General features: G+C 38.7%; 1 protein-coding gene across 5 annotated transcripts in view; it reads left to right on the top strand.

The window, feature by feature from the left end:
• The window catches only part of LOC138155257 (interleukin-18-like), a 376,645-nt gene that overhangs the window by 344,453 nt on the left and 21,355 nt on the right, over positions 1-10,837 (top strand). For 2 of the 5 annotated variants that reach the window (XM_069080391.1, XM_069080394.1), the window contains exon 2: positions 3,090-3,167. The gene's annotated coding sequence lies outside the window, so the exon portion shown is untranslated. Of the gene's footprint in view, positions 1-3,072; positions 3,168-10,837 lie in introns of those variants that run through there. The other 3 variants (XM_069080392.1, XM_069080395.1, XM_069080393.1) reach the window with 3 other exon arrangements.

Consider the following 10,837-nt stretch of genomic DNA (forward strand, 5'->3'; position numbering starts at 1 on the left):
AAGGAAAGAAAGAAAGAAAGAAAGAAAGAAAGAAAGAAAGAAAGAAAGAAAGAAAGAAAGAAAGAAAGAAAGAAAGAAAGAAAGAAAGAAAGGAAGGAAGGAAGGAAGGAAGGAAGGAAGGAAGGAAGGAAGGAAGGAAGAAAGGAAGGAAGGAAGGAAGGAAGGAAGGAAGGAAGGAAGGAAGGAAGGAAGGAAGGAAGGAAGGAAGGAAGGAAGGAAGGAAGGAAGGAAGAAATCCCAGGGCTCATCTAGAGAATTCAAAAAAAAATCACTTACCATTTTTGGATTTCAGTTTTTTTCATCTATAAAATAAGAGGGTTGGACCAGAAGACTGATAATGTTCCTTCCAACTTTATCCTATAATCATTTCAGTGCTAAATCTATGTTTGCTCTCATCTTTAACTGCCTCATTTTTTACACATAAGGAAGTCCAGTTCAACTCATTCTTTATTAAATATTTACTAGGCCCCCCCACTGCATGCAAAGCAAAGTGCAGGAAACTGGAGGAGGAGAGCACAGGATTGGGAGGTGGTAAATCATCCTAAGTGACATAGTTAATTTAAACAAAGCCAGGATTTGAACCCAGGTCTTTTTGCTACTGGTTCCTTTCTCTTCTCTCTTATACTAAAAATGAACCCTCCACAAACCTTCAAATTTGTTTGTGGGGTTTTTTTCTTATTTGTTTTTTTTTAAAGAAGGTCAACTTTCTCTGATAATTTTGAAGGATTTTCCTTTGAGTGTGAAGGATTAAACTTTTAGGAATTTATTTTAGAACCTGACAATGTACTCAACTTACCATATATACCTTCTTTAGACAATGAGACCCCTTATTAATATCCTGAAGTTCTTGGTTTGCTCACAAATCTAATCTAAACCTAATTGTAAATCTAAAGAAGGTATGTTGGCCTAAGTCAAGTTAGTGGAATAAGGAGAGCACAGACCCTGCTGGCCTCTATAAAGACCCTGAAGGTTATACTTCTTTTTCAGAAAACAAGGTTGGCCTGACGGAAAGGAATTAGCTTTATCTACCTATAGCCAATGTCCTTAAATAGTGGGAAGAACTATAACAGATGAAATATGGCATCAGAACTTTAGTAAATTCAACACCTCATTCCTAAATTACTCTGTCTTTAAACATGTTTTCACTGCATTGAGGCCTACTTAGAAAACTTTTCCTTTTTTTAGACAGCTCCTACAAACTGAGTAGAAGCAGATATAGCGCCTGTTCTAAGTCTCTATATGGCCTCAAAATTTCTGAATTTATGTTAGTCTAGAGGTATGCATGTAATTTGCACATGCAAGTGGACTCAATAAACATCCTTTGAATGAGTGTCCTAGGTGATTAATAAATGATTATTAACTGACTTCAAGTGACAGCTAGAAAAAACTATATTTGAAACCTTCTCTTCCTCTCTTCTCACACACTTCGCAATCTGGCTTCTAACCTTATCACTTAACTAAAATTTCTTTCTCCAAAGTTACTGATGATCTCTCCTTTTTCTTTTTTTAATTAATTTTACTTTCGCTATTATATTTACTTATATTATATTTAATTTTACTATTGCTTTTCTCTCCTTCGTATCTCCTCCAAACAAGAATTGGAAAAAAAAGAAAAACAAAACCGTTATAACAAATATTCATTATTAAGCAAAACAAATTCCCAATTAGATATGTCCAAAAGCACGTCTCATTCTGCATCATGAGTCGATAACCCCTTTGATTGGATATGGGTAGCATTCTTCATCATCAGTCCCCTGGAATCATAGTTGGTCTCTGATCTGAGAGCTTAAGTCATTCCAAAGTTGTTTATCTTCAATATTGTTATCACTGTACATAACTAAGATGGAAATTCATTTTGCATGACTGCACATGGATAACCTATATCAAATTTCTTGCCTTCTCAGTGATGAAGGATGGGAGGGAGAAAATTTGAAACTAGAAATTTTTTTAAAGCAAATGTTAAAAATTGTTTTTTCATGTAATTGAGGAAAAAATAACATATCAAATAAACATCAATATTGTTATCACTGTAAAAATTGTTCTCCTGTTTGTTTTGTGTCACTTCATACAAATCTTCCCAGGTTTCTCTTTCATCCCTTCCATCAGTTCTTCTGGCATTCATATACATCATTTATCAAATCTAATGAAGGTCTTTTCTCTGTTCATTTTTAACCTCTCTGCAGTACTTCACACTGATTACCACCCTCTCCTCCTAGCCACTCTCTGCTTTCTGAGCTTTCATATTGCCCTACCTTGCTTCTCATCAGACATGTCTGACTTCTTCTCAGTCTCTTTCCCCTGATTATCTTCCATTTCATACCTCCTTCCTGTGAATATACTTTAATGTTTTGTCCTAGATCCCCTTCTCTCCTCTTTATACATTCTCTACTGATGACCATGGAATAAATTATCAATTTATCTTGTCTAAAACAAATCTCATATTTCTCCCCTAAACTAATCAAATGAGATATTTGTAAAGCATTTAGCACAGTGTCTGATATATAATAGGTGCTTAATAAATCCTTTTTCCTTTCCCTTTCTTACCCCTCCTCCCAAACCATCCCATTCCAGATGGCCTTTCAATCCCCCAAATTCACAACTTCAATACCATCCTCAATTCTTCACTATCCTAGCTACCCACAAAGACTGAGATATGGAGAGAGGGATATAATTTCTATTATGTGGAGGAGGTATTAAATTTGCTCTATTTAGCTCTAAAGGGAAAAATTAGGGAGACATTTTTCATGAAGCATGAAGATAAACATCTTAGAAGTTAAAGCAAGCTGGAACAGAATGGGCTGCCATGGGAAATAGTAAGTTCCTCAAATAAGATTGGATTAGTCACCTTTGAGGTCTCTCACACCTGGATCTGTATGTCAGTCCAATAATTTGTACAAGAGAATTTTTTTACAAAAAGAAATACTCCACATCCTTTAAGATATTTCTTTCTCTCATGGCATTGGCTTTCCTTTAGTTATTTCTCCTTAAAGAGGTGGAAGGATTGGACTAGAGACTCTTCAATTGGTCTAATTATTTTCTCCTCCCACTTCACTAGGCATACTTAGGTTTTCCAGAGAAGTCAGTCCATTACTTGTGTAGAAGCCAAGAGGAAGGTAAGAGTCTCTGAAGACACACCTGGAAGCTGGAAGGAAGACATCTGGTAGAAGGTAGGGAACCACTCAATACTTCGTGGTATCAGTGGGAGGGTGTGTGTGGCAACACACTGAGCTGGAGATACCAGAGTCACAAGAGTCCATGAATTGTGTGTTCAGATACAGAGGACTCAGTCACCTACATGCTCCCCTGAACTTGCTGTTGGCTATCTGTTCCTTCGTGCGTCTTGTCCTACTCGCTGTCCTGCCAAACTCCTGGGGATACCTAGGAAACACTATTTTTCCTCCTCTTTTCTGGAAGCACTAGAACAGGAATGAAGGTCTTAGATTCATAGAATGTTAAATGGAGAAAGGACCTTAGGCATACTCTAGTCCAAATCTCTGAATTCATAGATGAATCAACAGTGTCAAAGAGGCCATAAAATCATAGGATTTAGAGCTGGAAGGGACATCAGAGATTAAGATTATCAAGCCCAGTCCCCTCATTTTACAGAAAAGGAAACTGAGGTACAGAGAGGTAAATTTTCTGAAAGTAGCAAAGCTAGTTAGTGGCAGAATCTGGAGCAGAACCCATCTTTCCTGACTCATAGGTCAGTGTGCCTTTTGCTATAACCCCCTATGGAAAAAAAAATATCACTTAAGGTGGAAAATTGAACTATCAAGAAGAAAGAAGCACATTAGGTCCTTGAAATGTTCTGCAGGATAGTCAAGACTCTCTAGATTTGATGGAAACAAGTGCTTCCCCATTCCCATACCTAGTCCATCCCCAACCAAACTCTTCCAAAGCAACCCAAGTCTTCATGACTCCAGAGGACAATGCAAGAATGGCTTCATCATTAAATCCTTATGGGTCTTGAGACTCCCAGGTTTCCCTTTCTAGCAGCAGGAGTTTCTGTTCAGTCCAGGATCAATCAGTGTGGGAAGAGGTGGCTACAGAAATCTATCATACACTTGTGGGTGTCATCTTGTTGTTTCAGAATGGCAAGGTTCCATCACTGCAGTTCTAGCTAGGCCGCACACAGCAGCTTAAGTGGCACAAAGTGCTGGGCTGAGATTCAGGAAGATGTCAGTTCAAATCCAGTCTCAGACATTAGCTGTTTGCTGGACAAATAACCTCTGTTTGCCTCAATTTCCTCATCTGTAAAATAGAGATAATAACAGCACTTATCTCCCAAGGTTGTTTCAAGGATCAAATGAGATTATAATTGTAAAGTGTTTCACACAATTCCTGGAACATAGTAAGTGCTACACAGATGTTAGCTATTATTATCTTAAAAAAGGTATTTAGCCCCATGTTTGGGACCTGATGTTTGAGTTTGGAGATTACTGAAGATGACCCTAGGGGAGTAGATATAGAAACCCAAACAATTCAACTGAGACAGAAACTTCTACTGATCCAGATTTTCCCAAAATTTTTCTCTTTAGATGATGTCATTTTCCATTCTAAATTCCTATATGTGTTTCAGTGGTTGACATTACTTTTATGTCTAACTAGGAAACACATCCCCTCTGTGCCAAAACAATGTACTAGTCTGACAAATAACTAAAATATTTCCGAGTCTTTCAGAATGAGGGAGAGCCACCAGATAATAAATACCGGAAAACACTATAGAGCCCTGATCTTTATTTTTCACTCATATATTGAAAAACTTAACCATTGTACCATAAGAGAATTTATTTCTTCTCAGAGGAATTAGAGTCCTAGGTTCAATTCCACAATCACGTATTAAATGTCTGCTGTATGCTAGGCTCTATGCTGGGCATTAGGAAAGCAAAGACCAAAACTACAGTACCTGTATTTCAAGGAGTTTTCATTCTACTGGGAAAAACAGTATTTACATGAAAAATTTATACAAAGTAATTTGTCAGGGAAGGGTACTGACAAGTGGGGCTGTCAGGCTAGATTTCCTATAGGAGATGGCGACACTTTACCTGAGTTTGTAGGGAAGCCAGGGACTCTAAGAGGCATAGGTGAGGAGAGAGTGCCTTCCAGGCATGAGTGCAAAGGCCAAAAGAGGCAGGAGATGGAATGTCATGGATAGGGATTGGCTAGAAGGGTTAATTGGCTGAACCGTATACAGGAGATATTGTGGGTTCAGTTGCAGTCCTCCGCAATAAAGTATCACCATAAAGCAAGTCACACAAATTTTTTGGTTTCCTAGTACATATAAAAGTTATGTTACACAATACTGTAATCTATTAAGTGTGCAATAGTATTATATCTAAAAAAACAATGTACATACCTTACTTTAAAATACTTTATTATTTTAAAAAATGCTAACCATTTTGTTCAGCAATAAGTAATCTTCTTGCTTGTGGAAGGTCTTGCCTTCACATTGACAGCAGCTGACTGATCAGGGTGGTGGTTGCTAAAGGGTGGGGTGGTTGTGGCAATTTCTTAAAATATGACAACAATGAAGTTTGCTGCATTAATTGATTCTTCCTGTCATTTGAACACTTAGAAGCCACTGCTGGGCTATTAACTGGCCTAATTTCAGTGTAGTTGTGATTCAGGGAACAGGGAAGCCAATTGAGGGAGAGAGATAAGGAACAGCTGGTGGGTGGAGCAGTAAGAACACATACAGCATTCATCTATTAAGTTCACCATCTTATATAGGCTTGGTTCATGGCATCCCAAAACAATTACAATAGCAACATTAAAGATCCATGATCACACATCACCATAACAGATATAATAATGATGACAAAATTTAAAATATTGTAAGAATTGCCAAAATGTGACACAGAGGCACAATGTAAGCACACGTTGTCGGAAAAAATGGTGCCAATAGACTTGCTTGATGTGGGGTTGCCACAAAACTTCAACTTGTTAATAAAAAAAAGAGAAAGAAAGAAAAGATAAGAAAACCACACTATCTGCAAAATGCAATAAAGCAAAGCACAATAAAACAAAGGATGCCTGTATAATATTAATGAAGGAGAGTAATGTGCCATAGGTCTAGAAAGGCAGCCTTGGGTCAGATGTGAAGGGCTTTATTTTAACACAAAGGCAAGATGGAGCCTCTTGAACTTCTTGAGCTAAGGAGTAACATGTGAAAAATAGAATGGAGAGTGGAGTCAGAACAATTAGGAAGCTATTATAATAGTCTAGATGGGTGGTCATGAGAGTCTGAAACAGGGAAGGTTTTATGAGTGGAGAGAAGGGGATGGATGTAAAATATATTGTGGAGAAAATCAATTGTAAACTGATTGACTGTGAGGGGGCTGAAGAAGAAAGAAGCATCAGGATAACTAGAAGGTTTCTAACTAGAAGGATGGCAATGGCCTCAACAAAAATAGGTAAGTTAGGAAGAGGGAAGGGTTTGGAGAGAAAGAGAATGAGTTCAGTTTTGGACAAGTTGAATTTAATATACTTATAAGACATCTGGTAGAAGATGACGAATAAGCAGTTGGTGGTTCAGGACTGAACACCCTGAATGGTTCCCGAAGCTAAACAGAACTCCAGTCAAGAATGCTTTATAATTGCTTTATAAATGGACCCTTGACCCTTCAGTTTCAACAGATCCAGAATCAGACTGATCATTTTATTCAGGACAAACCTTAAGCAAAAATGTGAAATTAGCAGCATTAGTCTTGACATCTCCAGCTTCTCTTTTGTATGTCCTTTCCTCCCCCTCAGTGATCCCTTGGGCCCTTCTCTCCTAGGTGCCTGGTGCTCTCATACTGTCCAGTCTTTCTTGTTTCCTTTTTAAATGCTTTATCGAAGCTCTTTTTTTGAACAACACTGCCATTTCCCAATAAATTCTCACCATCATAAAGCCTTCCCTTATAACAAATAAATACAGCCAAGTCAAACAAATCCACACATTGGCCATGTCTGAAAATACATGCCTAATGCCATACCTGTAGTCCACCATCTCTCTTCCAAGAGACCCAGCCAGAGTATGGTAGAGCCAGTTTGCAAGTTCATTGTTAAATTTTCATTGTAAGCATTTATACCTCTATCCAAAATCTACAAATCAGGGGTTGATTTATTGTTCTGTTAACTGTCTAGACTTGATAAAGTTTTAATGTTTGAGATTAACATTAAAAATGTTTGTGCACACATTTTTTTTTCTCAAAAATCAGGTTGTTAAGTCTTTACCAGCACACCCTTGAATTGTCCTATAAACATTGCTTGATCTCAGCAAGAGTGCATTAGAAGGTTCAGAGAATGAAGTTATCTCCAGGCCCCAGTCTGGTATCTGTAGACTAATAATAATAATAACAGTAATAACTGGCCTTTTAATGTTTGCAAAATATTTTACATCCATTATCTCATTTGAGCACTTTAGCAGGAAGTTTGCTCATCATCAGTCCTCCAAAGTCAAGATTCCTTTCGTTCTTTTCCTAAAGAAAATGTTTACCAAATTAATTCAAACTAAGGCATGAAAGACAATTTGGAAACTCAAATTGTTGCCCCTCCCAAACCTATTTTCATTTTTAAAATAGGATGGGAGGGATAGGGCAATTGACAAGGCAAATAAATGAATCATTAATCACTAATGGAAACTGTGGTATGATAGTAATCTAGACCTAGCACCTCCTTTCTCATTCTTCTTGGATTTCAATGGACTCAAACGCTCTAAGTCATCTTTACTATGGCCTTCATTACTTACAGCTATCAATCCCACCTTATTCGTTCTTTTCCTAAAATATCTCTTATATCTCTCTTTCTATTCCCATAAATCTCACCACCTCCCCTGAATTGCTACATGGAGGGTTAGTTGTTCTGACTCCCTTTAATCACCCAAACTAATCCTCTTTAAACACTGATTTCACAAAATCCCTCCCCTGTTCAAGAGCCTACCCTTTTGGCCTAATACCTATCAGTTTAAGTCCAAACTTCCCACTCTGGCATTAAAGACTCTCCGACGTGTCTCTTTTTATCTCATTTTCCACTGCTCCCTGGCAGGAAACCTTCATTCCAGTGAGGTCTAGAATGCCCACCCCCAGTCCCTTCCCATTCAATCATTATTCATTCTCAACTTAGAGCCTTTGCTTTACCAGGCTATCCACTCCACCTGAACTATCCCACCTTCTCCACCTATTTAAATTCTACTCATCCTCCAAGGCCTAACTCAAGGGCCCTTCTTCCCTGGAGCTCCATGAGCACATCTGTTCTAACCCTTACAATCCCTCACTGTTCTGAATCCTTACATCAAGTTTATTTGTTCCACACAATTCTGTATCTCAATAATTAAACACTGCCTTTTGTTGTTCTTGCTATTGCTTTTGTCAAAGTGTTATACCTTCCCAACCAGACCTCAAGTTCCTCCAGGGCTCACAACCCCATGATCAGAGGTATTAGGGAGTTAGAATAACCAGGTTCTCATCCTACTTTATAGCAGTCATCTTTAACATGTATGTCATAAAAACTTGGAAAGACTTACATGAACTGATGCTGAGTGAAACGAGCAGAACCAAGACAACATTGTACACAATAACAGCAAGACTGTGAGATGATCGACTGTGATAGACTTGGATCTTCACAGCAATGCAATGACCCAAGACAATTCCAAAAGACACATGATAGAAAATGCTATCCACATTCAGAGAAAGACCTGTGGCATCTGAATACAGATCCAAGCAAACTATTTTCACTTTTGTTGTTGTTTTTTCCTTCTTGTGGTTTTTCCCTTTTGTTCTGATTCTTCTTTCACAACATGACTAATATGGAAATACGGTTAATATTATTGCACATATATAACCTTTATCAGATTGCCTGCTGTCTTTGGGGAGGAAGGAGGGAAAGAAGGAAGGGAGAAAAATCTAGAATTCAAAATCTTATAAAAGTGAATGTTGAAAATTATCTTTACATATAATTGGAAAAAATAAAATACTATTAAGTGGAAAAAATAAAATGTGTGTCATAATGCACGCTCTAGCTACTATACAGATCTCTTATAAATTATTATAGATATGGAAGTGCTTTGAAAAGTTAAAAACTCAGAGGTTAGGAATTGTATGCATGGGGCGGCTAGGTGGCACAGTGAGTAAAGTGCTGGCCCCAGAGTCAGGAGAACCCGAGTTAGGTTCCAGCCTCAGACACTTAACACCCACACAAAAAAAAAAACTAGCCATGTAACCTTGGGCAAGTTACTTAACCCCAACTGCCCTCCAAAAGGCAAAAAAAAAAATGAATTATATGCATTATTATTCTTTGTTTCCTTTATGGCTTCTGACAGACCACTGGGCACATAATAGATATTGTCATTGTTGTCATGCAACTCTTTGTGACCCCATCTGGGGTTTTCTTGGTAGGGATACAGGAGTAGTTTGCCTTTTCCAGCTCATTTTATAGGAGGAAACTGAGGCAAACAGGGTTAAGCAACTTGCCCAGGATCACACAGCTAGTAAGTGTCTGAAGCCATATTTTAACTCACAAAGATGAGTTTCCTGACTTCGGGCCTGGCACTCTACTGCACCACCTAGCTGCCCCATACACAATAGATACTTAAGATGTAAGGAAGAAAGTAGACAGGATAAATATGGCAGTAGGATGGGATTAAGGAATGGGTTTTTTTTAGGATTATAGAAACCTGAGTATGTTTGTAGTGGAGGACCTGGTGCAATCTCTTCTGGCACATAGGGTCCCTCCAAAAGCTGCCCTGAGTTTAAGATACTCTATAAATCTCCACTGATACAAAGTCTTAGCTCACATAATCACCTCAGTGATATGCTTACTTTTATAGGTATACAACTGGGAATACAACTGGTTCAAAGTAAAGCTATTTCACAAAATAGCCTAACAAAAGTAGCAAAAGCATGCTTCTCCAGTAAACTGGTGCAAGCTCCCTCTGCAAATACACCTATTCTCAACAGGAAGAGTAAATATAGCTTGAAGGTACAAGTAGAAGGGCACTCAGGTAGGGGAGCATGAATGCACGTGATGCATGTCTGAAGTGGCAGACATGTAAGGAATGTATATGACAAAGTATACCCAAGGAGGGGCACTCATGGCAAGACCACATGTGACCAGGAAACATGCATGAAACTGATGTCTTCAGGTGTGTCTTCATGCTGCTCCCTCCCACTGGGACTCTTCCCCTCTGACCTTTGTCAGGTGTGTTCTCGCTGCTTGCTGCTCTCCTGGCTGCCTCTGCCTAGGAGAATTCTTTGGTTTTCATGAAACCAAGCTACTAGGACCTTCTCCATCTCACTGTAAATCCTCAGCTGAGGTGCCACCTCTGATTCATAAGAGGGAAGGACAGGCTCTACCATCTCTTTTTGCCCTACAGCCCAGAGTTTTAGGACTTTTAATAAGAAAGCCTTTCTCACATGCAATACCAGACAAGGTGAAATATTCACCCACTCCTCTCCATAAAGAGAAAAAGCTATCAAAACTCTGTGATGTTTCACTCCAAAAGGAGATCCTCTGCCTCCAGTGGCCAAGGCCTTGTAGAAAACAGAACAAATACTCTGTAGAGTATTTGTAAGTAGAGCGCTCAGACATTCAATTCACCTTTCAAACTTCCTGTGTCTAGGGCTGAATTATGTAGTCCTTGATTGTAGACAACTGTCTCCGTTAGGGCTAGGAACTCCAGAGATCCTTTGGTTTCTCAAATGAAAGAAAAGAAAGGATGAAGAAGGTGGGGCTAGGTGGCACAGTGAGTAGAGAGCCAGCCCCGGAGTCAGAAGGACCTGAGTTCAGATCCGGCCTCAGACATTTAACATACACACACACACACACACACACACACACACACACACACACACACACA

The sequence above is a fragment of the Petaurus breviceps genome, unplaced genomic scaffold, assembly GCF_028583685.1.
Source record: "Petaurus breviceps papuanus isolate PSGF00001 unplaced genomic scaffold, PetGlider_PUasm1.0 91133, whole genome shotgun sequence".
Classification (NCBI taxonomy): Eukaryota; Metazoa; Chordata; class Mammalia; order Diprotodontia; family Petauridae; genus Petaurus; species Petaurus breviceps.